We start from the raw sequence: 27,820 nt of genomic DNA, 5'->3' as shown, positions 1-27,820 counted from the left end.
GGCCAAAGGAACTGGGTAAGTCTCCTCACCGCCATTCTCCTATCTGTGGTATAGGGACAATACCCCACCTCTATAATGAGAACATGGATACCAATGAGAAGCCATCTACAAAAAACAGAGGATACTCAGAACCAAGAGGGAACATACTTGAGGTCTCTAACCAACAGGTTAGCTTCCCTCCAACTCTCAACTGTGAAACCTCTTCCCTTGTCCTTACTCTTCTAGCTGACTTTGCTTCATGTTTCACTAAGAAAACAGAAACTAACAGAACAGACCTTTAATAAGCTATCACTGGCATTAGTGCAGATCTTGTCACTTCTCTGCTAAAAACCCTGACACGGCTCCCAGTCACTCCAAGTAAAAGCCAAAGTCTTTACAATGACTCACAAGGGCCTTCATCAGCTGGGGCCCTATGATTTCTTTGACCTCATTTCAACTACTCTTCCCTTTACTCTTTCCACACCAATCACATGGTCTCCTCGTTACTTCCTCAAACACACAAGGTATAGTGCAGGACCTTTATACCTGCTGTACCTGTAACTCAAGCACACCCTCTAAGAGAGCCTGCTCCCCCTTCTCCCTGGACTTTGGTCAGATATCACCTTCTTAGTGAGGTCTTCCCTGACCAACTGTAAAAAATTAGTATTAACAAAATTACTATTAAAAAACCTTCCTCAGGGTGCTTGGCTGGCTCAGTCAGCAGAGCACACAACCTTTGATCTGGGGGTTGTGAGTTTAAGCCCCACATTGGATATAAAGATTACTTAAAAATAAAATCTTTGGGGAAAGAAAAACCAAAGGACCAGGGGCACCTGGATGGCTCAGTCAGTTAAGCATCTGATTCTTGATCTCAGTTCAGGTCATATTTCAGGGTCATGAGATCAAGCCCCACATTGAGCCCCACACTGAGCCCTGCATTGGGCTCTGCACTCAGTGAGGAGTCTGCTCTATAGCCTCCCTCCCTACGTCTTCTGCTGCCCCTCCTTCTCCCATGCTCTCTTGTGCTCTCTCTAAAATAAATCTTCAAAAAACAAACAAACAAACAAACAAAAAGAAAACAAACAAACAAAAAAAACCTCCCTCCATCCTGCTGCCCCTCAGCACTCTTATTCCTCCTTTTCTGGTTTGTTTTTCTCTGTATCATTTACTACCACCTAAAATACTACTTTTCTTTTCCACTTATTATGTTTATATAAGCTAAGGATTTTTGTATTTGTTCACAGCTGTATCCTCAGTGGCTAAACAGCAGGCCCTCAATAAATATTTTTTGAATGACAAAACATTTGCCACCAGCTTAGGGTGGCCCTTCCTGGACAGGGTGAGCAGCTTTGGGCTCCATTACCCAGGCCCATCTTCCAACCCCACCAGTCTTCCCAGTTCAAGGTCTTACCTACCTGCAGTAATCACACCCACTTAGAAAACTCAAAAGGGGCCAGCCTTCTGAGCACCCAAAAAATTCAGGGCATGGGTGGCTTTAGCCCAAGAACTCACCTGAAATTGCACTCTGCAAAGACTGCAATGATTTCCCAACTGCAAAATGCAAGGGTCCTTTCTGTGGGTCCTTTTCTGATGTCTACTGTTTTGGATACTACTTATCAGCCCTCGGAAGCACTGTAATGCAGTTAACTCTCAATCAGGAACACAACCTATGGGGGGATTCACAATCTGCCTACAAGATCTTTATGTTCATCAAAAGGGGGGACAGGTTGAGAAACACTAGGAAATACTGTCAGAGAGGTAGAGAAGAGGGACAGGTGTGGGTACCTACACTGGTTTACCTCCTTGCACCCTTTGAAAACGTCTTCTCAGCCAGGCCCCCATGCTACAGTCCTCTATTCTGGTCCTTGCCCTTGAGCAGCTCCCCATCCTGCCCCAGTTAGACTAAAAAGGATCTAGTACAATGTAACAAAAGCTGTGAAAGAAGCATGAACACAGAGCTCTGGGAGCAAGGAGAAAGACACCTAATCAGGTGGACAGAATGGATTTCGGGGAGGGCTTCCGGAAAAGACAGGGAGTGACACTGGGCTGAGTCTTGTGGCCTTTGGGAAAGATAAAGAAGGCAGAAGAGGAATGCTGAGAGCAGAAGAAAAACCATAAGCAAAAGCCAAAGAGACACATCTTGGAGCAGGCTGAGATTTCTTGAACAGGACACAAAAGGCGATAGCCTAATGAAAAAAAATACTGATAAATTCGACTACATTAAGTAAGAACTCTGTTCATCTAAAAAATGCCATTTAGAGAGTGAGAAAGGAACCTACAGAGTGGGCACACAGGTTGTAACCTGGGTTCAGCAGATTTGAGAACATTAGATACACAAAGTTACCAAGAAGTAGTAGAGTCACTCTCATAGTGCAGATCTTGGCCAGATCTTTAGGGCTATATTTCCCTTTGGAGAAAAGCCCTCTTTTTCTTCATTTTGGAAGGTAGTAGAAGAAAGTGCACATATGCAGCCAGGCTCTGCTGGCTCTATCCATGCATTTATTTCATTTTTTAAAAGATTTTATTTATTTTTTGAGAGAGACAGCATGAGTGGGGTGGGTAGGGGCAGAGGGAGAAACAGACTCCCTGCTGAGCCCAGAATCCCAGGATCACGACCTGCGCCAAAGTCAGACACTTAACCAATGGACCCACCCAGGTGCCCCATGCATCTATCTCATTTAACCTAGCTGTCAGTACCTCCATTTTATGGATGCAGAAACTGAGGCTCAGTTAAGTAATTTGCCCAGGGTTTCATAGTAAGCAGCAGACACCAGAGACTGGAGGTGCCAGACTCAGTGCCAACTGAGCTCTATAATTGATACCAGGGCACATCAGCCCCTTGGTCTTCGTTGTGTCTTGTGGCAGGAAACCATCCTCCATCCCAAGTGCATCCCTGCAGCCCAGTTCTAACTGGATAGAGTTAAAAAAAGGATTTTAGCAGAGGTCCCATGCATGGCCCCCAAACTCTTAGTGTTAAAACCCCATTTTTCTTTAAGCCATCTAGTGAACTAGAGGAGAACCCAGAATCAACGTGAAATAAATATCAGAGATGCTGTTCTATCACTGCTCTTTAGGCCTTTTCTCTTCATCATTCTTCCCCCCCTAGGGATGGAAGCTCTCACAAACACAGACCCTGGTCAAAGAAAGGCCTTCCCCTAAAAATGCAGTCCTGCTGGAGTAGTCTCTGCAAGTAAGGGGACTCTGTCCATCTGTCTGTCCAACTTCTTTAAGAGTCATGATGGAGACAGAATTTGCCTCTTTTTCCTGCTTTAAATAAGCAACTGCTACTTGGAGACTGCAGGTCTGCGGTTCTCAAACTGTGTGCCGAGCAACCCTTGAGCACTGCAGTGAACTCACAGGGGTGCTGCAAAATAGTTTGCTTTTTTGAGAGAAACAGAGCAATCTTCAACATTTATCAGACACCCCACTAGATCACACTTTTAACATCAGATTGCACTATGTTCTTTTCAGTGATGTTATTTCTTGGTGAAGATGGGTTTTCAACAGCTACAGTTGATCAAAACCAAATACCACGTGAGAAGCAATGTAGAACAGGAAATGAGGATGGCAATATTCACTCTGATTCCAAGATGTGAGGGGGGTTTTTTGACTAGAGTTGACACCCAAAGTTGTATTACTTTCAGGTGTACAACATACTGATTCTTACAGTATGCTGTGTTCGCTATAAGTGTCACTACTACCTGTCCCCATACCAAAGATGTGAGATGTTGTAAGGGTCCAGTCCATCCCAATAGTCATAACTATGACTATTTAAGAATGAAATACAAATATTTTTCCTTTCAGTTTAAGTGTATAATTTTTTCAAATGGCTATTCAGTTGTTAGGATATGAGCACTTACCACATGGCTTAGACTTAAAATGCTTCACAAATGGAATGTAGGTATTTATTTTGGCCTATGGACACTGTGAAAAAATTACTGAAACACTAAGGGCCCAGGAACAGAGAAAGTTTGGGAACCTCCGCAGCAGGTGTTTTTACATCTCTGCATCAAGGAGCCAAAGAGGAATTCCCAGGGCAGGTCCAACTGGGCCGCAGAAGGAGGCGGGCAGCAAGCTCTCAGGTCTATGGAGGGCACACTCAGGCACACAGAGGCTGTCAGAACAGCTGCCCCCTAGCCTGAAGAGAAGTGACTGCACACTAGCTCCCTCTCGGTCGAGAGCCTATGCATATCTGTGTCAGCTTCACCCCAGCCTCCCAGGCTCTCCTCTCAACTCCCTCCCTAAAAAGCTCTATTCAGCACTGACCTTGTGAACAAAACCCAAAGCCAGCTCAGAAGCCAGCCGGCCACTGGCAGGGGACTTCCACACATGCTCAGACTTGGGCAATGTCCACAAACCAAACCATTAATCCACAGGAGGAGGAAGCAATGGGATTCTGAGCGAGGGCTTCCACTAGACAGCCCATCCACAGGAAGGCCAACTGGGCTTTCTGGATGAAGATTTGCATGAAAATAACTCCTTTCTTCCCAAGGAGTCTCTTGCCTGCTACATTCCCTCCCTCCATCTTCCCTGAAGTCATAATCCTCTGTTGGTAACATCACTGTGGTTGATACGATAGCTAACTATTGTGATGTCACAAGACTCAAGTTTTGTCATTTTCGGTGGGGGTTGGGGTAGAGAATGTGACAAAGGTCTGGCACAGAATAAAGTTATAGAACTGGAATTTGCTTTTTCATGCTAATTCCTCCCTCCTACCCCCCCTCCCATAATGAAGAGCAGTGACTCAGAAAAGGAAAGGCAAGCCACTGGCAGCAAGGCTGTATGCGGACTGTCTGTATCAACCGGAGAGGGGTAGGGGTGAAGGGCGAGAAGGCAGAAAGGAGACAAAAGAAAGGAGTTTTCACTGTTAGGATTAGCCAGCCAAATATGAAGACCTTTTCAAGCCCTATTCTTTTCCATCATCCACTGCTTGGGCCCAGAGCAAGCAGAGAAAAGCGGAAACGCAGGAAAGGCTCCAGGCTGGAACATTCCCTGGAACTTAATGTTTGAGATACTGTGTTGAGTTCTGGACTCCACGCTGTCAAAGGGACAGACTTGGTTTGGACTGAATCCTGGAGGATAGAGACTAGGATGGAGGGGGCACTCAGAGGCATGCCATGAGAGAAATGACTAAAGGAATGGAGAATGTTTACCCTGGAGAAGACAAGGCTGGGGATGGAGGAAACGGGTGATCGCCTCGAGAATTCTGAAAGGCTCTCATGTGAAAAAAGGACATGTGTTTTCTGTGGCCTCCAAAGAGATCTGAGACACAAGAAGATCCAGAATGGACAAAATGAGGGAGAATTTGTTATTCTTAAATTCCCATTAAAGACTATAAGTTCTTTGTAATTCCCAGTTTCTCCATTATTGAGGACAAGAGCATAGTCTTGTTTGCTGCAGTATATCCCAGAACATATAGTAAATAGCACACAGTACTTATTAATAGTTGTCAAATAAATGAACAAATGAAGCAATAGCAATGGTCTGCTGAAGTTTTTGGTGTTCACAGGGGCTCACTCTTCCAAAAAGTGTTTTTTTTTAATCCCTACCCACACATCACTCAGTTAAGGTGCTGGGGATAACAGCAGTGAATGAGGTAGAAAAGGTTAGTCTACTTCCCCTCTCCCTCTGTGTTTAACACAGATGGCATGTAAGGTCCCTTCCATATTGAGATTCCTTGGTTTTAGAGTTGACTAAAACAATTGAAACTGAGAGGAAAGGCCACAGATGAACCCTACCCACCTACCACCTCTACTGTTACTTACAAGCCTAGAAATCTAGAGAGCTCAGGCTGCCTTCTCAGCAACAGAGAGGCCTCATGCTGAGGTAGTAGAATGCTGGACCAGACCAGACCAGAGCAACCGACTGGGCATTTAGTAAGCCCCCCGCCCCAATCCACCCACCAGACAAAGTAGGGTCTTATGTGAACCCTGGGCTCCCTCAGCCCAGAAGTAGGTAAGTATGGTCCAGATAGGTAACATGAGGTATTTTCAGATGCCTTCACTTCCCTCAAGGAGCTTAAAAGTTCCCCATCAGCTTCAGGCACTTATCCAGCAGGATAATTTATTATCCATCCAGTAATGACAACACAGTTACTACAGACCAATTTTCAAAGAAATAATTCTAAGATCTTTGCATAGCTTGTACTAGCACTGGAGACTTGGTTCCAACTGCTGAGGGCAAGACAGTTGTAACTACAGGTAATGAAGCAGATTATTTAACAATAATGATACAAAGATATACAATATACAGACATTATCTTCTTCTAGGTCGTCTTTAGAGGCCTGAATGTTTATTCCAATACATTCTCAAAACATTTCTGAAACTCCCATTTGGAAACTGCCCTTAGAGGCTTTGGAACCATGATTTGAATCTTCTCTGAAGGAAAATTTGCATTCTTCAAGGGTGCTAAAACTCATTCAGAGCCATATGACCAAAAAAAAAAAAAAAAAAAAACCCACAAACTAGAGAAAACCATCTTAGGTCAGAATTAACAGTAACTGTCAAGTATACTGTAGAGCCTTCATATCAAGGGGGATGCATATTGAAACTGTTCCAAATCTCCACTTCTTACAGTATAGCAGTTATTCACTTTGAGGTCCCAGAGCCCTATGATTATCTTTTTCTTTTTTTTTTTTTAAGATTTTATTTATTTATTCATGAGAGACACACAGAGAGAGAGAGAGAGAGAGAGAGAGAGGGAGAAGCAGGCTCCATGCAGGGAGCCTGATGTGGGACTCAATCCCGGGTCTCCAGGATCAGGCCCTGGGCCGAAGGCAGGCACTAAACCACTGAGCTACCCGGGCTGCCCTGATTATCTAATGAACCCCAAGAATCTCCATGGAAAGCTTGTAAGAATGTAAACTTCTTTTTACCATTTTAGGGATTTCCTTTTAGGAGGTTCACAAGCTACTCAACAGACTCATTTTATGAATCCTTCTCCTAACCCATCTTACCTTCCTCATAAATGCAAGAATAATTCTAAATGGAGATCTACAGAACTTAGCAGATATGCCAATGCTGGGCACAAAGAAAGACTCACCTGCAATAAAGTACCCTGCTCTCCTAAGTCCTTGTAGTACCCTGTTTCAAACTCAAGACTTCAGGGTGAAAATTAATAAAAAGAAACTTCATTTAAAATGGAGTCAGGAGAGGGGATCCCTGGGTGGCACAGCGGTTTAGCGCCTGCCTTTGGCCCAGGGCGCGATCCTGGAGACCCGGGATCGAATCCCACGTCGGGCTCCGGGTGCATGGAGCCTGCTTCTCCCTCTGCTTGCGTCTCTGCCTCTCTCTCTCTCTCTCTCTGTGTGACTATCATAAATTTAAAAAAAATTTTTTTAATTTAAAATAAAAAAAAATAAAATGGAGTCAGGAGGCCAGAGGGGGAGCTCTCACAACTGCAGGCCCAACAGGAAACCCCCACTACTTAAGCTATTTTACTATCCCAGCAGGAGGAAAAAAGGTTTTTCTCCTACCCCAGCAACAGCCCAGCCAGTGAGAGACTGTCACAATTCAGCCAATAAAAAGCCACTATACTTTGATTGCCCAGTTTACTTCAATGGACTTTTTGTTTATAATAGCCCTGAACTTCATCTTTTTCTCAAAAGAGCATCCAGGTGCCTGGTGGCTCAGTTGGTTAAGCCTCCAACTCTTGATTTCAGCTCAAGTCATGACCTCAGGGTTGTGAGATGGAGCCAGGCATGGAGACTGCTTAAGATTGTCTCTCCCTTGACCTCAGGGTTTTGAGATGGAGCCAGGAGTGGAGACTGCTTAGGATTCTTTCTCTCTCTCCTTCTGCCCTTCCCCTACTCAGAGTGAAGACATGCTCTCTCTCTCTCAGAAAAAAAAAAAAAAAATGTTCCTCTCCTTTTTCCTTTGGAGTTGTCTACGGTTTTACCATAGCTTGCTTGTCTTGAATTGCAATTCTCTGCTATTCCTGGAAAAAAAACATTTTGCTGGTAAAATGAGTTTTAAGGTTGACAATTCACAATCTACAAACTACTATACTTCACCGGACTTTCAGGAGTGTCAGATATGGTTAAATCCAAAAACGTTAAAGACTCACAAATGTCAAGCGTCCTGGGACTCAAATGTGACATTTTCTAATGTGGTTTGCAAACTGGTGCCGGAGACAGTTCCTAAAGGGGAATTAAATCTACCTTCAGGCAGTCACATTCATTTATTCCTAAGTGCAGATACAAAGAGTAAGCTATGGCCCAGTATGTATTCTCTCCCCTTTCCCTAAGTCCCTAGGCTCCTTGTGGGAGGCACAGGGAATACACTGCCTGCATCCTTGTGGGGCAGCCAGTGTGCTCACCAAGCAGCTCTCACATACTAACAGCCACCCAAGTCACATCTGACTCATGCCATTGCTCTCTGTAATGAGGTATGACATGCATCTAATCTCTTGTGTATTTTCATATGTGTAGCCTACAATTATGCATTTTTGAGGGATGTAGCTGACTAGTGGTTCTGTTCAGTGACCTATAATTATTCACACAGGCATCATGGCCCAACCAGGCTGCTATTAGGCTGGAGGCACTCTGAGCTCAGACCTCATGGAGGAAGCCGCTTGGCTCTAAGGATGTCCAGAGAATAATGGTTAGCAACAGGCTTTGGAGCGGCCACACTGCTCTTCCCTGGCTGCACATGGAGACATTTCTACTCCATTCCCTTCACCCTTCTTCCTTATCTACTGCCTGGTTCAGCACAGCTCACTCTTAAGCCTAAGTATTGGCACACTGGTGGGCCCAATTGTCCACAAAAATGGACCATTTTCTTGGACACAGTCTCCATTATCAAGGCAATAGCAATGTAAATCAATTTCTAAAACTCCCCACAAATTTCTCTCCTGAGAAAAAAACCAGGTCACACCCACCAGCCCAAAGAATCCTGCAGTCACAAACCTGCAGCTGGACTGTCGGAGCTGACACAGGCCTCTTCTATGATCCAGCCTCTTTACCACTGGCTGAAGTGGTCTCGCTGCTCCTGAGGGCCCAACAGAGTACCTCTCCCCCTGAGCAAATGTCTGCCACCCTGCTTCCGCACTACTTACCCTGACTACGAAAGGAGGGCTGGTTAGCCCTAAGAATCTGTTTCTGGTGACTATTCATATATACATTTGGCTGCAATAAAAACTGGTTTCTGGATTCATTAATGACAGCTCAATCCTGATTCTAAATATAATCAGAGATACTGCCACCAGCCAGCCCAGGGCAGCTGTGAAGCACAAGTGCAGCCCCACACTCAGAGCGGCACACACGTTAAGTGTGAGCCCAATATCTACACCACAATCACCGTGCAAGTCTTCCTTCTTCCCCAGGACTGGCTCCAAAGGACTGTAGAGAGCTTTATACTTTTCAAAACCACTTTCACATGTTATCTCAGTGGAGCCTACCATACAAGTCTCAGAGGTTAAATGCAGTAGGTAATTTTTCCATTTTTACTTAATAATCCCTACACCCAATGTGGGACTTAAACCCAGACGCCATGATCAAGAGTTGCATGCTCTACAGGCTAAGCCAGCAGGCACCAGTATTTTCTCCATTTTACAAAGGAGACGGAGGCTCAGGGAGGTGGTCTTGTCTCAAGGTCACACAGCTAGTAAATGCAGAAGCAGGTCTAGAACTACTTTGTAGCTGTGTGACCTTAGTTCTTCATATGTCAACAATCAATACTACAGCTGCCTCATGGGGCTTATTGTAAGGATAAACGGACTTCTGTATGAAGTGCCTGGAAGGGTGTTCGGTCCACAGTAAGGATTAAGTTGCCATTACGTTATGTTATTATTATTGCTGTTGTTAATAAATATTATGAGTATTATCCCCACCATCACTAGAATCCCCATTTCCAAATCTAGAGCTCTTTTCTCTCTATCCTGTCGTAGCTTTGCACAGATCACTTGGAAGTAGCGTCATCTAACCTGGAGTGAGTCCAGACCTAATCCTTATAATCTGCCTATGGAACTTAGAACTCACTAGGCTCTCTACCTTACCAGTCCTCAAACTTCTCCATATTTTTGTGCATACACACATGCATCACTTTTTCTGCAAACCTGACTCTCTATAGTTTCAGGGCCTCTGACATTACTTGTGCTATGTTGAGCCACCGCTCTGTGGCTCACCCTGCCCGCAGTACCCAACTTTCACTCGCATCCAAGTCCTCATTCGTTCACTTCCTTCCTTCAACAATCATTTAAGGAGCACCTACTCTTTATGAAGCACAGTACGAAGTACTGGGGGAAATACCCTTGCCCTCCAGATACACCAGATGAGAAGTACAGGAGAGTGGGACACATGAGGGGATGATGGCACAGAGGTACTAGAAAATAACTCTGTCTCAGGGCAGCACAACAGAGTTCAGAGAAGGCAAGGCTGAAATGAGTTTCAGAGAATGACTGGACTTTTCTAGGCAGACAAGGGGAGAGAAGAGTATTCTGAGTAAAGAGAACAGTATTTACATAGAAATGTAAATCAAAAAAAAAAGAAATATAAATCAGAATCATAGAGAGTATGATAATCTCATACTGTCAGCATGGAAGGACTGTGTGTGCATGCGTGCATGTGTGTGTGTGAGAGAGAGAGACAGAGAGAGACAGAGACAGAGAGAGACACAAACAGAGATGGAGACAGAAAGAAACAGTGACAGAACAAGCTATGAGAGAGAACAACGTGGGAGGGGGGAGCCCATACTGCCTGGGGGTGGCAGGCAGCTGGGATAACAAATATCACGTCTGCCTTTCAGGGTCTGAGGGACAAACCCGACTCCCCAGGGACGCTCACAGTGTACCAATTTTCAATGCAAAATCCTTTAACAATTGTTTTCTCTCTTTCTGTCTTCTCCTCCTCCTAAAGAAGAGCTGTTTATCCCTATTCTCGTTTCTGCCCTGCTCTGAGCCCTGAGTTTTAGTGCCAATGCTTTTACACAAATCCAGTTTCACGTCCTGAGTGAAATATAATTTCATAGGAATGTAATTCTGAAATGATCTCATTGAAAAAGCACATCCAGCAAAGGCCATGAGCAAACTCTGGGCCAGCCCATTCACACCCAGAGCCAAGGAGATTGCAGACCCCTTTCCCTTAAATGGAGAATGTGCCTGGGGCCCAAAACAAAGCACACAAGCTGCCCACGACAATATCCTGCCCACAGCCAGCCTGCCTGCTTGCAGACTGAAGCCTGGGCCCAGAGAGGCAATGGCCACAGAACACTGCACTGTGCACGGACAGACTCAAGAGAGCATCCAGGCAAATGGGCCTCCCCACACTGATGTTCCCTGTGTCCTTCAGGAGGGCTCTAGCTCCAGGCCAGGAAACACCAGCTCAAACTGTTAACACTCCCCTGCTACAGCCCCATCAGACAGAAGAATATCCAGGAGGTAAGCTGCTAAGGACCCTCCTCCCCATAGTGACCCACCTTCCCTAACTCCAAAACCCAGCTGCTATCTATTTCTCTACTGAGAGCATCAGAAATTAGGGTATTTGACTCCGATACCAGATGTCAAGGCCAGGTCTAGCCTAGTTCAGCAGAGCTGAAACACAGTGGGACTGGGGAAGAAATAATGTACTCTGATGGGGCTTTCAAAACTCCTAGCTGAAAAATCTCCAAGTTAGGATCTTTGGGAAAAATGTCCTTACTCCAAATCTCCAAATATGTACTACTACCCCACTCCCCCACCCCATGAATACTCATAAAATGGACCAGAAGGGGAAGAAAAAAAAATTAACAGTTTGCAGGGTCTACAGGAACTCTCTGTACTATCTTTACAACTTTTGTGTAAATCTAAAACTATTCTAAAATAAAAAGTGTATTAAAATTAATGGCCTGTCATGGTTTCCTCTATAAGGAATAATGGAAAAGAATAGTCTTGGATATAAATTCCAACTCTGCCTCTACTAGCTAGGAGTTGCCTAACCTCTTGAAACTTTGGTCTCGGGCAGCCCCGGTGGCACAGCGGTTTAGCGCCGCCTGCAGCCCAGGGCGTAATCCTGGAGACCCAGGATCGAGTCCCGCATTGGGCTCCCTGCATGGAGCCTGCTTCTCCCTCTGCCTGTGTCTCTGCCTCTGTGTGTGTGTGTGTGTGTGTGTGTGTCTCATGAATAAATAAAATCTTAAAAAAAAAAAAAAAAAAGAAAAGAAATGTTGGTCTCCTCCTCAATTAAATGGAGATGACAGTTCCCACCATGAAACGTGGTTGTGCAGATGATGTTTATAGGCATTGCTCAAAAAGAATTCACCGCTGCCCAAGCTGCTTTCTTTCTGGGCAGGCCCTGTTTCTCAGTTCAGTCAGCCTCCACCTGGGGGTTGGGTGGGAGGCCCTGCCTCCACTCCACAGGCATACCTGTCCCTAGGAGTTACAGCCTCTTCCACATACAGTATTACACTTTGAGCCCACAGTAATAGCCCAAAGGCTGATGGCTGCCCCACAGGGTGTTCCAACTAGTGAAAGCACACCACAAGAAACAAGTTCTTCTCCTTCCGGCTTTTCCTTCTTCCAGTGGGATCCAATGTCACCTTTATGAGCACAGTTACTTTCCAGAGGCTCACAGAGGTCAACCACAGAAGTTCAAGGGGCTGAGCTTTAGTATAATTAGCTGTCCACGATGGTGTGTGGGCAGGAAAGAAGTATGCTCTCCAAGTTACCACAAAAGATTCTTTACCCTCGGCAGCACCACACCTACCACCACCACCCATCACCACCACTCCCATACCTTACCACACCTACCACCACCATTCATTACCACCACCACCACCACCACCACCACCACCACCACCACTCCCATACCTTACCACACCTACCACTACCATCCATTACCACCACCACCACCACCACCACTCCCATACCTCCCCTGTACTTTGCTCCCCACCTTGACCCCACAAGAAGCTGGGCTGCTAAACTTCAAATCTACCAAGTCAATGCACAAAGTAAGTTCCCCAAAGCCACGAGATAAGCCCTAAGGCTGGGCATGAAGTCACCCCTAAGCCCTGATTCTCAAGCCTCAGTCACACTGCCTCTTGGCTTCATGATGTGTTATCTATTTTTCCTCTAGGAAGACTGAGGAAAGTGGTAATATAAGCGGATGGGCTAGAGGCCAAGGAAAGAACCAAGAGAAGAAAGGTATGGTTCCAATGTCACATTATCTCTGAAACTCACTCACAAGGATATCAGATCCTTAAAAAAGTCTCCTAAACCGAAGGAGAAGTCCAATCTCACCCTGAAAATTTAGTGTCCAAATAAGGGAGCAGTCAGTGCTAGAACAGTAAGCCTGTTCCAACTTGGAAAAGCCCTGTGAGAGAAGCAGTTCCCAGGCTTAAGATTCCAGTGACAGGTTGTAACCCCTCGTAGCACTAATGGGCACATTCTAGTGGCTAATTTCTCTGACCTTCCAGATGGCTGGAGCGGGGACACACCCCAGCTGAGGCCAAAGGACATTAGTTCCTGGCAGGGAGTATGTAGAAATTCAGCAGCCCAGCTGAGCCAGATAAGAGCCCCAGCTCCAGCAGCTTCAAGGACATGTTTTGGGAAGCAGAGCCCAGGAAGAAGATGTCCTTGGAGCCATTTCGTATTTAACCAAATAAAAGCCAAATATAGCCAAATATTAAGAAGCTAACATGTCATCTTCTGTGCAATTTTTCTCCAGCTTATCACCTCACACTAAATAAATGTGAAGTATTACTCTTATCATTACTAGTTTCCCTTTATACTTCCATGTCCAGTCCTCCCTGCTCATAAACGACAGACGAAGCATCCTGAACATCAATTTCATCATGTCATTCCTCTGCGCTCCTTACTTGCCAATCATACCAGATTCAGAATTTTCCAGGTCCTCCAGAACCTTGTCAAATGATTGTCAAATGACGTAGGGAAGGGAAATGACGCAGGTAGGGAAGTCAATGACCAGACCTCACTGGCAACTTGTGATATTCGTGGGGGATGAGGTGAGGGTGAGAGATGAAGTCCAGCTGGATGAGGTCTTCATGCCTCCCCCTTGAGCCTCTCTAAGAAGCCACTCAGGCTTGGTGGTCTAGAACACAGTTTTTATTACAAGAACCATCATTCCGTCATTTGACATACTTGTCTCTTCTTCCTTCTTCCTCTTAAACCATCCCACATCACACCACCACACCCTCCATTCCCCTCCATGCAAAGATACACAGACCTGCACAGACAGACACACACACACACACACACACACACACACGCACTTCCCTCTCCAGGGGAATACCTTCTGCTGCAAACATGTCCATTTCTGCCTCCATGTGTTTGTGCTCAAACCCCTTCCAGCCTGGAGTACTTTCCTTCCTCTCTGTTTATTATCCAAATCCTATCCATGCTCCAAAGCCCAGTCTAAAGGTTCCTCTCAAGCTTAGGTTGGGAAACCACTCAATCCACAAACAATGACCATGCACTTCCTCTGTGCCAGGCACTAAGCCAGACACTGAGGACACAGTAAGGAAACAACATGAGTCCTACATGCTTCTAACTGGTGGGAGGGGCTTCAACATAAACCTCCCTGCTCACTTCAACTGTGCAGGTAGGGAAGTCAATGACCAGACCTCACTGGCAACTTGTGATATTCGTGGGGGATGAGGTGAGGGTGAGAGATGAAGTCCAGCTGGATGAGGTCTTCATGCCTCCCCTTGAGCCTCTCTAAGAAGCCACTCAGGCTTGGTGGTCTAGAACACAGTTTTTATTACAAGAACCATCATTCCGTCTGACTACTTAGAGTAGTACTGCCTCCTGCTTTGGAGTTTTATCAGCTTCAGAGGTAGGCTGAATACAACCCCAGTCAATAATAGCCCTGGTCGACTACCCCTTCTAAGCCAGGGAATGGAGAAAAAGTGACCAAGTCTCCTCAAGAGTTCGTTGACTCTATGCCACAGGAACTGCACGGATAGTGGAGGTTACATGGGAGGCATCCTCTTGAGGCCCTTTCAGGGTAATGTACAATTCTCAGACCCTAATCATAGCTCTATTCCTTTCTCTCCTATTCAAGAAAGTCTATCAGTATATAAGTCAGATTGCTGTTATTATAGGGATAATCTTGCAGATCTTCTAAATTTAAAAATGGGCAGCTCATTCACATGTACCTTGATCCTTTAGCTCCTGTAGGAACAAATGCAGTAACTCCATGAGATATATCATATCAATTCAGTCTTTTTTTTCCCCCCTGAACAGAAACAGAAAATGTTCTATGGATGTAATCTTAGATACCTTTTGGATCCAGGAATAAAGAAGAAAGAACACCTAACCCACCCCCAGTTACATTACCAGCAATGGAGACTCATAGTCCTTATTACCTATTCTCATCACAATCTCTCTGGACCTCAAGAGTCAAAGTTCATCTCACATGAGACACAACTGTTAAGTTCTTACGGCACTAACCGTTCAGCATCCTGCTGGTAGGACTACCCTCCCCAGCAAGGCTGAATGGGTCTCAGTCCATTCTAAGGAAGATCACAGCTTTCAGGACATCACCCAAAACTCTAGTCACATATTTATGTGTGCAGACCTCAGGGGGCTTTGACAGGTCAAGATCAGAAAGGCCACAGCCACTGCTGATCAATGTACACCAGATATAGCACTATAAGGGACAAATGAGCAAAAAGCCTTAAAGGAAAGGCAGGACAGACAGGAAGAAGCTGCCACCAGGCTTCAGATCACCAGCATCTCACTTGGAGGGGTGTCTGCCTGAGTGAAGCTTTGCATCCAAGTGTAACAAGCACCTAGTCTTTGATGCTTGTGGTATCCAAGGAGTATCTTATCCTACTCGACTGCCCAGGCTCCCCAACTCATCCACCCTATTGCCAAAGGCTGGAAGAGGATCCAGCACACACTAAGTATCTTCAGTTCCACATTTCCAGTCCCCTTCTACCTCAGCCCCTCCTCCCGGCCCTGACAACTCAAATTTTCAGTCTCTACATATGTGTCTATGTGCCTGTGTGTCTGTGTTTTATTTACACTACCCATGTCTGTTGTTAGCAACAGAAACAAAGTACTTTCAGGCAGAAAAGGCAAGTCAGCCAACTGGCTTGCTGCTCCCTGTTCTGCTTCCAGCTCAGGGAAAAGGCTGGTGAAGGATCCTTCAAGCTCCAATCTACCATGTGTGCCTACAGCTCCTACAGACGAGGGGAACTGGCATGGTGCCAGCTTACTCCAAGCTGGCCACTGCTATGCAGGGCCTCAGCCATCAGCCTTCCTTCTTTTTCCCTGGAGACCAGGCCCCTGAACACCTCCTGCCCTCACCTGCCTGGATGCTGAATACTATTCGAATTCAGAGCTTCAAAAGCCAGAATTCAGGAAACCCATTCTCTTCTCTGGTACACTAGGTGACTGTAAAGATAAGCAGGCAATGCCTCCCTAGACCCAAACTCTGGAGAACCAGCCCATGACTAAGTTTGACATTCATGCCCTTTCCCATCTTCAGTCTTTCTGCTACTGCCAATCTTCCAAGTTCCAGAAATCCGGCTACTCAATAAAATCAATGGTAATTACTGATCATTGCTTTGTTTTCAGCAGAGAAAAAAGAAGCAAACCATGAGATGAGATTCTTGCACTCAAGGAGCTCACAGACTAACTTAGGGAGACGAGGTAACAGTAGGAAATAATTAAAATGTGAGATACAGAGTAAAAGTACTCTACAGTACAATGGGTAGGAGTGGAGGGGCTAGAGTAAGTAACTCAAGACAGGTTTTCTGTGGGAGAGGAAATGTGAGCCAGACCTTAAAGGACAAACAGTAGTTGGACAGAAAGAGACAGGAGGCTATTTGAGATGAACAGTTAGACTATGACTCAAGGTCCCAAGGCAGGAAGAATGGCAAATATCATGCCCACATGTTTTCCCATATTCAACTGAGGCTCAGCCCTGGGAGGTACAGAGGAAAAGGACTGGCCTGACTTGATGAAAATAAAACCCTCACCTCAGGGTCACCATGCTCTCCAAACCCTCTGCTCCTACCTCTGCCAAGAGCATTCTCAGTGTTTCCTTTTTCTGTACTACTTTGAAATCCTCTCCCCTACAGTGCACAGAATGTAGCCAAGCCAGTCTAACTCCCTAAACCCGAAACATCCTGCTGGAACTCTTGGTACTCGAGGCTCCTGATCCCACAGTGGGACAAACTTTGTGCTTCACCCATTGTAATGTGGGTCAGGAGCTTGGTCTATTCCTGCACAGGGCCAGGTCAAGCTAAGTCCGATTCTTTACTTACTAGAAGAGAAGAAGGGGTAGGAAAATTTAAGTACAGTCTCTGGTAAGCCAGGGGAATAGTCTCTCCTTCCATTCGCACTTATATGTGCATTCAATTAATACAAAATGAACACCAACATGTGTAAATTAATGTGCTTAGGGCTGGCTGGGACACCAAAATGCCTCAGGCATGGGTCCATCCTCAAAGAGCTCACATTCCAGTAAGGTGGATATAATAGAAACGTAAATATAATAAATACCAGGAAGACTATTTTAAGGGCCACTGGAGAGATGAAATGCTGTGGATTTAGACAAAGAGGGATTACTTCCAACTGAAGAAGCAGGAGGGATTCATAGAGCAGGCTGCCCTTGCACTGGGCACGGAAGGTCAAATGGCAAAAAATAAAGGAGCAATCCTGGGTGTATGGAACTACATGAGCCAAGTCTTGGAGGCAGAGAAGTAGAAGACATACGAAGATGTTGAGTCTGATAGGAATTTAACTGGAAGTAGACCAGAAAAAAGTGGAAAGACAGAAATGTCAGATCTTAGAGGCCTTTGAGAACCAAATTAAGGGTCTTATCTTTTCTCTGGGAAATCATATAAATTTTTTTGAGAAAGGAATGATGGGTCAGGAACTGTGCTTCTGAAAAATGAAGCAGCCTTCAGAAATCTAGGGGCTGTAGCAATAAGATCTGATTATGGAGCCCGCCAGGACAGAAGAGCACAGGAAGAAGAGAGGGAAGGGATTCGGGTAATCCAGTGCATGAATGGAATTTTTGTCTTTGGGTATGGACTGAATAGGAAAATAAGTGGGCAGTCCTGAGGTTGCTAAGAGGCTCCACAAGCAGGGAAAGGCCAGAGAATCAGCTGTCTAGAGGGGACAATGAAGAGTGGGGGGTATATACATTCAGAAGACTGGGGAGAGAAGGGAATTTCAGAGCTTAGGATCCTGAAAGTGTAACAGCTCCAGGTGATGAGGCCAAAGGCATGGTCATACTACGAGATGAAACCGTAAGAGGATGGAAGATGAAGGCTTTAAGGCTAAGAAGACTGAGGGCTGAAGGGTTCACAGTATGAATTTCCAACCAGGAATCCACAATGCATCACCCCCTCCAATCCCTAGCCCCTTCCCCTTCCACTGTACTTACCTAAAGCCCTAACTTTGTATCAGTTCAACCATCAGCACTCTTTCCTCCTTCATAAGGGCAGCTACAATTTACTGGTCAGAAATCAACATGTCGGGCAGCCCTGGTGGCTCAGTGGTTTAGCACCACCTTCAGCCAGGGGCATGATCCTGGAGACCCGGGATCGAGTCCCACATCAGGCTCCCTGCATGGAGCCTGCTTCTCCCTCTGCCTGTGTCTCTGCCTCTCTCTCTCTGTGTCTCTCATGAATGAATGAATGAATGAATGAATGAATGAATGAATAAATAAATCTTTAAAAAAAAAAAAAGAAATCAACATGTCTGAAAGGTCTTTTAGAGAGACATTGTGAAGTCTTTATATATGAAATGGTATGATGCCTGGAATTTGCTTCCCAAAATCCAGTGGAGAAGAAGGAGGAAGGAGGGGTACTGGACAAGGATGGAGATAAAACAAGCTAGGCCAAATACTGGTAAGAGTTGAAGATGGATGATGGATATATGGCTGTTCATCTTTGAATCTTTCTACTTTTGTGTATGTTTGACATTTTCCACAATAAAAAGTTTAAAAAAGTAAAACCACTTAAGTGAAAGATTGATGGGGAATAGTGCCAAAGGTTACCCACAGATTATCTACTGGTTATAAAATGAAAACTATAATTTTGCAATGGAGAAATTTGGCTGGCCCTACCTTAAGTTGTGACCAAATTTAGCATCAATACTAGTGGGAAAACCAGACATTATGTGCCTCTGGTCTGCTGCATCATTTACAAAGGGGTTTCCTCCCCAAAAAAAAGGCTTACCCTAAATCTAATCAAGCCTCTAGATCTAATCTGCAGTTCACAGAAAATATAGAGGAGAGGGGAATAACCTACACGATACCCCAAAGAAACAATCAGACAAATCCACAGAGTGCCAAGTGAATTCATGTTAAAAAAAATTAAGAAAAAGGAAAAAAAATCTTTTTAAAATTTGAAGAAAAAGGAATGCCTAAAACAGAACTCATCATTTCCACTCCACGTCTAATAAAAACTTCCCCCCACCTCATAATTTTTCCACATACTTTCTCCACTTTTTCCCAGCTCTACAAGTCACCTCTGACTTTTCCTTCTCCTTCTCACTCCAGGTCAGACAGTCACCAAGCCCTGAAAATGCTGCCTCCTTAATGCCTCAGATTCAACTCCTCCATTCCCCTGCCACTTGTTCACCCCAATTTTATTATCAATTGCTTGACTTACAGCCATCATCTCCTAAGAAACCACCACCTTGCTCCTACTTGCATTTCTCCAAGTCTACTTTCTACACTTCAGCCAAAGCGATCCTGCTACAGTGTAAATTTCTCCGGATGACTCCAGGGCTCACATTCTTTTAGCAGCTCCACAGCCCAAGGCCCACCGGGATGCTTCCCAGAATGTGGTGTAAAAAACTGCAAGGCAGGCAATTACAAAGTGATCAAGTATTTGATCTGTTAGTCCTTTCAAACCTTCTCACTCAGTTCAGAAAAAAAAGTCTCCACTTGCTTCTGTCTCTAGCTCTAACAGTTGATCTCTTAAGAGAGACTTTCATAGGTAGCAGTACCAGGCTAAAAGTTTGTGTTCTCACTGTATTTACTTTAAAAGTTACCTTGTAAAAAAAAAATAAATAAAATAAATAAATAAATAAATAAATAAATAAATAAAATAAAAAATAAATAAATAAATAAAAGTTATCTTGTGTGTATGGCAAGTAATACTGGTTTTCCACTTTAAGAAAGTAAGATAACATTTCCTTTTAAAATCAATTTAAGTGTGAATGTAGGCTGAATTAAACATTATGTAAATATCAATTCAGGTATTAGGAGGCCATGGTAATACTGTGAAGAAGGTAAGTAACACATTAAGTTTGGCAAAGACTGCCCTATGGCATAAAATTCAAGTTCCTTTGTATGACTGTGGTGATTTCAAAACAAGTTTGTGGACTGTTTGATATTCCTCTTTTTGAACCAGAAGAGCCCCTGTAACTACCTCAAGGAACAGAATGCAACTTATGTGAGGGTGCTTAACTTCCAAGGCCAGGTAAGATAAAGGCCACGCAACCTCCACCATCCTCTTGAGGGGCACTGGCTTTCAAGTCCTGAGATACCCAATAAGAAGTCTCTGAGACCACCATGCTAGGGTGACCACAAGGAGTAATAATGGAGGATTGGGAGGAAGATGGAGTGAGAGCAGTAGAGCAGAGGAACCCCAATGGCTTGAATTGTCCCAGCTCAGGCAGGGAGTGAGTCTTCTGATGATTCTAGAGCCAACCACCATCTGACTAAAATGATGTAAGAAGACCCCAAGCAAGACCCCCAAAACCATGAGACATAATAATAATAAAATTATTGTTGTTTAAACAACTATGTTTGGGGTAATCCAACCCTTGAAGGCCTAGTTCCTGAGACCTGTCTCTACAATATCATCTTGACACTTCTCATCCTGCCCTACTATGCAGAGCCAAAATGACCAACTGGTAGTTATGTGCACATAACTTGGCACATATTGCTTCACTTCTATCTTTGCACATACTGATCCCTTTACCTGGAATGCCCTTCCTTTGGTTTGGCCACTGAAAAAATAATTCATGGTGGTCAAACTTAAACACACACACACACACACACACACACACATATATACACACACACAATCTATCCTTCAAAATGTGAATCAGCATTATTTCATGTGAAACCTTGCCCTCATCTTCCTCACTCTCTTCCCACCACTGACAAAACGAACCCTTTCCTCCTGCTGCCACTTATATGGTGGCATAAGTCACACTACCATGTCTTTTTATGTGTTTTATCCACTGACTAAGTTCCTTAAAGATAGAGATTGAATGTATATATGCAGCCAGTCCTACAGGAGCCTAATGAATGTCTGCTGGTCCGAAGTCGTTTCTCCTGCTTCCTTATTTAGCCTATTCCCACTACAAACATTTCCGTCTAAGCTCCTGGCTGACAAGAGCAGAAATGATGCCAGGTCGCTGCTGCTCTCCTGGGTCTTTCAAACCCTAACTTCTTTGATTGCAGGATTTTACTTACTCTGACCCTTGAATAAGGCTTTCTCCTCTGGGTTCACTACCCTTAGGAGCAGTAACACTTGGCTGACCCAGCATTTCAGGAAAAGTCACTTTTAAAGTACAATTAGGTGGGACCTGCTAGTTTAGTAATTGGGACATAAATAATTATTCCTTTTCTTTCTCTCAGTTCAAAAATCTTTCTTAATCTTCTAAGCAGCCAAGTCTCTTCACGCTTCTTTCCGCTGTTCCCCTCCCCCAGAATCATACCTTTCCTGGGTCTTGTCTTACCATCCCTTCAGACTTTGGCCCTGAGTCTCCTCAGCACCAAACATGCATTTGCCTCTCTGCTCCCACCTCACCCAGGCTGAGCTCATCTCACCAGGCATAGCATAAGAGAGAGAGGTTTTCATGTCATACGACATAGGTCTAATGTGTCAAATATAATAGCACATAGGATTCACTGTCAAGTTCTTCATGAGGGGAGTGATAGAATTATCCCCAAACATCAAGAAAAGGAATCGGGCTGCATTGTGTAAGGATAATAAAAAACTAACAAAAAAACACAACTGGCAATCAGAAGACTTGGACACAATTCCTTGATCTTGATCTGCCTCTCTCACTGAAGACCTTTATTCTGCAAAAATTTAAAGATAGGTAGCCTCATTCATGAAAAACACTAAAGCAAATAGACATTAACAAATTTTATATAAAGAGCCCATTTAATAGAACAGTTACTTTTAGTTTTTTTACCAATAAAATTTAATTCTTATCTCAATCCTTATTACAAACTTAATTACAGCTCAAATGTAAAAATTGGAACCATAAAAACACTAGAAAAAAAATCAATGAGTTGTATAATTCTGATAAGTGAAGAAAATTTTGCAAAGTATGACATAAAATTCAACTCAAAAGTCGTTAAGGGAAGAAGAAACAAGCCCTGAAGGAAGATATCATACATTTGCCTGAAGAAAAATTTTTTTATTTTTATTTTTTTTAAGATTTATTTTTTATTATTATTTATGATAGACATAGAGAGAAAGAGGCAGAGACACAGGCAGAGGGATAAGCAGGCTCCATGCCAGGAGCCTGACGTGGGACTCGATCCCGGGACCCCAGGATCACACCCTGGGCCAAAGGCAGGCACTAAACTGCTGAGCCACCCAGGGATCCCTAAGGAAAAATTTTAAATGTGTGGAAGGCAAATAATTAGCCTAAGAAAGTCAAAAATGAAAAATGAACAGAGAAAAAAAATATAAGCAACTTACATGGCAAAAAGTTCTAATGTAACAGGTATGTAAATCTACAAGAAAAAACAATGACCAAACAGAAAAATGAACAAAGTATTTGAAACAAAAATTCACAAAAGAATAAGCACAACTGCCAGAAAGCATATAAGTTGTTCAATTCCCTAATAAATCCTAAATAAAGTAACAATAAGAAATCCTCTTCACGGGATCCCTGGGTGGCGCAGTGGTTTGGCGCCTGCCTTTGGCCCAGGGCGCGATCCTGGAGACCCGGGATCGAATCCCACGTCGGGCTCCCGGTGCATGGAGCCTGCTTCTCCCTCTGCCTGTGTCTCTGCCTCTCTTTCTCTCTCTCTCTGTGTGTGTGTGTGTGACTATCATAAATAAATAAATATTAAAAAAAAAAAAAAAAAGAAATCCTCTTCACCTATCAGACTGGCAAAGATTCCAATGAATTCTAAGATTTATAACAGCCGTGTTGGCAAGGGTGCAGGAGAAACAGGCACCTTCACATACTGTTGACGAGAATTACATTGGTGCAACTTCTTTGGAAAGAGGTTTGGCAATGTTTACTAACATTCTAAATGTATTCTAAATGAGTATACCTTTGATCAGCAAATCTTCCCTTCTAGGAATTTTGCCGAGGGTAATACAAGTACTACAAAGCTTGGGCAGAGACAGCTGTATACAGCTGGCTACTGCAGCCCAGCCTGGCTCAGGACAGGAGAAACTGGAAACAACTCAAGTGTCCATCAATAGTGGCTGTGTTAAATAAATTATACTACATCTACCTGAAGAAACCCAGTGCTGCCGTTAAAAGTAATGTACTACTGACAAGGAAAAATAGCCTATGTAAATGACCAAGTGAAAACATTTTCAGGAGAGTATAAGCTTTTTATTTTTTCATTTTGTTATTATGGCAAAATAGATATAAAGTCTGCCATTTTAAGCATTTTTTAGTTTACAATTCAGTGATGTTAATTACATTCACAATGTTATGCAGCCATCACTACTACCCATTTCTGACACTCTTTCATCACCCCCAACAGAAACTCTTAAACACCATGATGCGATGGCTCCCCATTTTCCCCTCTCCAGTAACTCTTGGGAACCTGTAATTTATTTCTGTCTCTATGAGTCGCCAAATAGAGGTATAGAGAGGTATCGCATATAAGCAGAATCACACAGTATCTGTTCTTTTGCGTCTGATGTATTTCAATTGGCACAATGTTTTCAAGGTTCATCCACATTGTAACAGGTATCAGAACTTTATCCTTTTTTATGGCTGAATAATATTCCATTGTATGGATACACCACATTTTGTTTATTTATCCATTAGTGGGTGAACACTTGAGTTGTTTCCATCTTTTGGCTACTATGAATAATGCTGCTATGAATATTGGCATATAAGTATCTGAGTACCTGTTTTCAATTTTGCGGGGTTTATACCTAGGAGTGGAATTGCTGGGTCGTGCAGTAAGTTTTAGCTTTTGAATTTAGTTCTCCAACAGCTGTACCATTTACATTCCCACCAGCAGTGTATGAGGGTCCTAATTTTTCCATATCCTTGCCAACACAAATTTTTGTTTTCCATTTTTGATTAGACTATAATTTTTTTTGTAAAAATAAAATAAATGTATATATAAATGTACTATAAGGGGAAAAATCCAGTTACCCAACTGTTAATAATGATTATGCTCCTGGGGCACTGGTTTATAGGAGAGGCTCATATTCCAACATATATTTTCCTATTGTATAAAAGTTTATAGAACAGATGTATTACTTTTGTTATTAAAAAAGTAAAAAATCTTAAACAAAAATTAGCCTGAGACAGTTTCATGCCATGCTTACTAATCTGAAATTGCAACACATTACAGCCCTTGTGAAATGCTTACAGAAAGGTCCTGAATCAAAAGTGAAATGACCTCCTTCCCTGTCCTAGCTCTGCCACCTTGGGCACGCTGTTTTCTCACCTCTAAACTCTGACGCACTTGGGACAGGACCAGAGTTCCCAACCACAATGCCAAGAATGGGTTACAGCTGTGCAGATATAGTGACTCTTTCCTGGTAATCTATAGTATCTCTTCCCACACTGAAACAGAATTCTATAACTGTGCTGAACCCATGAGTGAAGCTAAGGAAAGGGGAGCCCTAGGATACCCTCCCCCAAGGAGAGAAACAAGCACAGACAGTGATTCAAGAAGTGAGACCACCAAGGAAGAGAGGGCAGCTTATGTTTTATTCACTCAAGTGTCTCACCTTGAAGCCATGGGTCCTGAACTAGAGAGCAAGGGGGCAGTGCCTGGAGCCACACTGCTCTGGGAGAAGCTTGGGCAGCAGACAAGTAGAACACCTGACCTCTCTAGGAAGAGGCACTAAGGTCTGGCTAAGTGAAAGCCAAGTGAAATCCTCTCTCCCAGGTGTTCTCAGCCTCTCAGCTGCCAAATGTGGACTTTGCCCTGGAAATTCAACTCCTGGGCTAAAGAGATAATCTCCCAGGCATGTCCTGTGTAAACCTGACTAACCAACAGAACACACTCAGTGCTCAGCCTGCCTGCAGTCCCTGAAACAGTCCTGTCAACCAGGGGGTGTGCTAAAGGGCAGGTGGGAGCTTATCCTGGCATAAATGTCAGCTATCCTTAATAGAATCAAGTGCCCAGGAAGGGTATTTTCCAAGAAGAAATCAAACAGCTGTTTAGAGACAAGCACTCAGCTGGAAACCTCATCCGGAAGTGATATGAATATCGTGAGAAGAGTCACTGTGACCATGGGCACGGGCCTTTACCGAGCTTTGTTGACATTGTGGTGGTAAGCCACCCAAGAGATTCCAAAGTATAGACATGAAATTCTAGGTCACTGAAAGAAGGCATATGGATTACATCTGGCCCTCTACATCCTTATTTGAAGCTCAGCTGCTGAGCCTCTTATGCAGTTTCCAACCACCAGCAGCATTTAGGAACTTATTTAAAATGCAGATTCTCAGGCCCCACTTCAGACCTACTGAATTGGAAACCAGCTCTCCAGGTGAATCTAGGGCCTGCTCAGGTCTGAAAACCTGCAACCTGGAGTTCAGACCCTCCAGACTTCCCTATACTCTGCTTTAAATGAACTGTGAGAGACTGGAATACCACCTCACTGGTTACACCGGGTAACAGAAGTTTTCTCCCCATTTCCCCTAATCTATCTTCCACATGGTCTCACAGGTGTCTTTTCTACCAATCAGATCCAATTGTGTTCCTTTTCTATTTTCAAAAGAAGGACCCCCCTCCCCCGCTCCAGTGCCTGGAGGGGTCAAAGCCCTTTGAGATTAAGACCGAAGCAATCTTCTCAGCCGCACCCCTAGTTCATGCACCCCTAGTTCATCCGTATGTCCCTGCTCATGGTACGGACCTGCTCATTGTAGGTGACCATCTCAGGTCTGCTCACTGAATCAGTACTAAGGATAAAAACACCATCTAAAGGAATCTTTCCTAGCAAAATAGTTACTAAAACAGACAGGGACAGGGGAGACAGGAAAGCAGAATCTCATTACAAAAGGAAATTCCTCTGTGCGTCAAGAATCTATGCAAAATCTGAAATTTAATCTCACCCTGCTCTGCCCTCCACAAACGATTCCATCTAAGCTGGCTGACTAAGCTGAACACAGGTCTCGTGAACACCGAGGAATGAGTGTTTACAAACAGCCCACACATTTTTATTTCAGAATCCTGATCCTTCCTTTACAGACAGGATCAATCCCTCAAAAAAGAAGTAGCCACCAATAGAAACTAGTCAGTGTTCAATTTCCAGCAAGTCCAAGTTGTGGCCTGATAAATTTCTTTTCTCAAACATTTCCAATAAACTTTGAGACTCTAAAAGAGATCTGTAAACTAAGAAATCATAGTTTATTTACAAATGCTAGTTTACTGAAAATTACTCAAATTTTCCAAAAATAAATTCTATCTTTTTACCGTAAAACAGAAGGAATCATAGTCTAAGACATCTGGCTACTTGTAGAGTATCACTCATGAGAATACATGATACCATAACTCTTCCTACCCAGACAGAGATGTGATTCAGTTTATCTATTTCCAAGTCTCGCCACCCACCCTCCTCTACACCGGTTTTTGATTTGGACTGGCATCCAAATCCATTTCTTCATATTTAACCATGCACTCCTTTCAGGAAAGCTGGAAAGAACTCATTCAAATCCACAAACATCTAAAATCTATTCTAGCTTCCAATGGATAGAAGGGAGAATATGACAGTCAATAACACATAACAACCCGGTGGGGGGGGCGGGGAATGCACATGTACTTCCTCTTAGTTATCTAAAACAGTTCATTTGGTATACCAATCAGAGTGGAGATGTAAAAGGAATACATTCTTTGGAATCACACAGAGCTTAGATTTGGGTTTTAAGCAAGTTAGCCATTCTGAGTTCCTCATGTAGACATCAGAATATCAATAAATTCACTCAATGATTATTGTGAGGATTTACTCCAATGATGCAAGGGAAAATGCCTAGTGTAATACAATGCCTGGAACACAGAAAGCATTCTTTAATGATACACCACAAACCTAAAATCTATAGCAATTTTTAAAACATACATTGCTTGATCCAAAGAATTATGCAGAATTGAATTATACTTATTCCACTTCTCTTAGCTAATTAGCTATGCCTATCCCTATCCCCACTTCAGATCCCCTCTATTTCCCCATATTCTTTTTCCTTGTTTCTTCCCAATCAAATTCAGTGTTGCTCTTAGCCAATCATCCCTCTCACATGTTGACTTTTCCCTAGTCGTGACACAGGCCTAGAATATATGCCCCTCACATTGGTTCTCCAAACTCTTTACTGCAGCCAAAAGGCTGTATCTGACCTCACCTCTACCAATATCTTATACCCTTAGAACCACTGGCTCCTTATAATCTAACAATGATAACTTCTTCATGTTCTTTCAATATGCCAAGCTCTTTCCTACCTCAGGGGCTTTGCCCCTACTGTTCCCTCCTCCAAAAATGTACATTCCCCAAACCTACACATTCACAGCTCTTCTTGGGCTTGAACTTGCAGCTCAATGTCACATTCTCAGAGACACTTTCTGTAATTTCTCTTTTAATAGCTTTCAAGTTCCTATTACTCTCCCTCTTTTACATCACTCCTATTTCCTTCATAGCTCATAACACTATCTTTATCTCATTTATTGGTTTACTTGTTTACTGCTACCCCAAATACTCTTAAGTTCCATGACAT

At 43.6% G+C, this 27,820-nt stretch overlaps 1 protein-coding gene across 3 annotated transcripts in view; it reads right to left on the bottom strand.

Annotated features, from left to right (window-relative positions):
* The window catches only part of DENND2B (DENN domain containing 2B), a 147,125-nt gene that overhangs the window by 62,727 nt on the left and 56,578 nt on the right, over window positions 1–27,820 (bottom strand). The window contains exon 1 of one of the 3 annotated variants that reach the window (XM_041729819.1): window positions 14,202–14,221. The exons of the other annotated variants lie outside the window; for them this stretch is intronic. The gene's annotated coding sequence lies outside the window, so the exon portion shown is untranslated. Of the gene's footprint in view, window positions 1–14,201; window positions 14,222–27,820 lie in introns of those variants that run through there. 3 annotated transcript variants of the gene reach the window in all.

This window comes from Vulpes lagopus, chromosome 15 (assembly GCF_018345385.1).
Source record: "Vulpes lagopus strain Blue_001 chromosome 15, ASM1834538v1, whole genome shotgun sequence".
Taxonomy (NCBI): Eukaryota; Metazoa; Chordata; class Mammalia; order Carnivora; family Canidae; genus Vulpes; species Vulpes lagopus.
The sequence above is the reverse complement of the archived record's forward strand: the minus strand, read 5'-3'. Positions and strand labels throughout refer to the sequence as shown.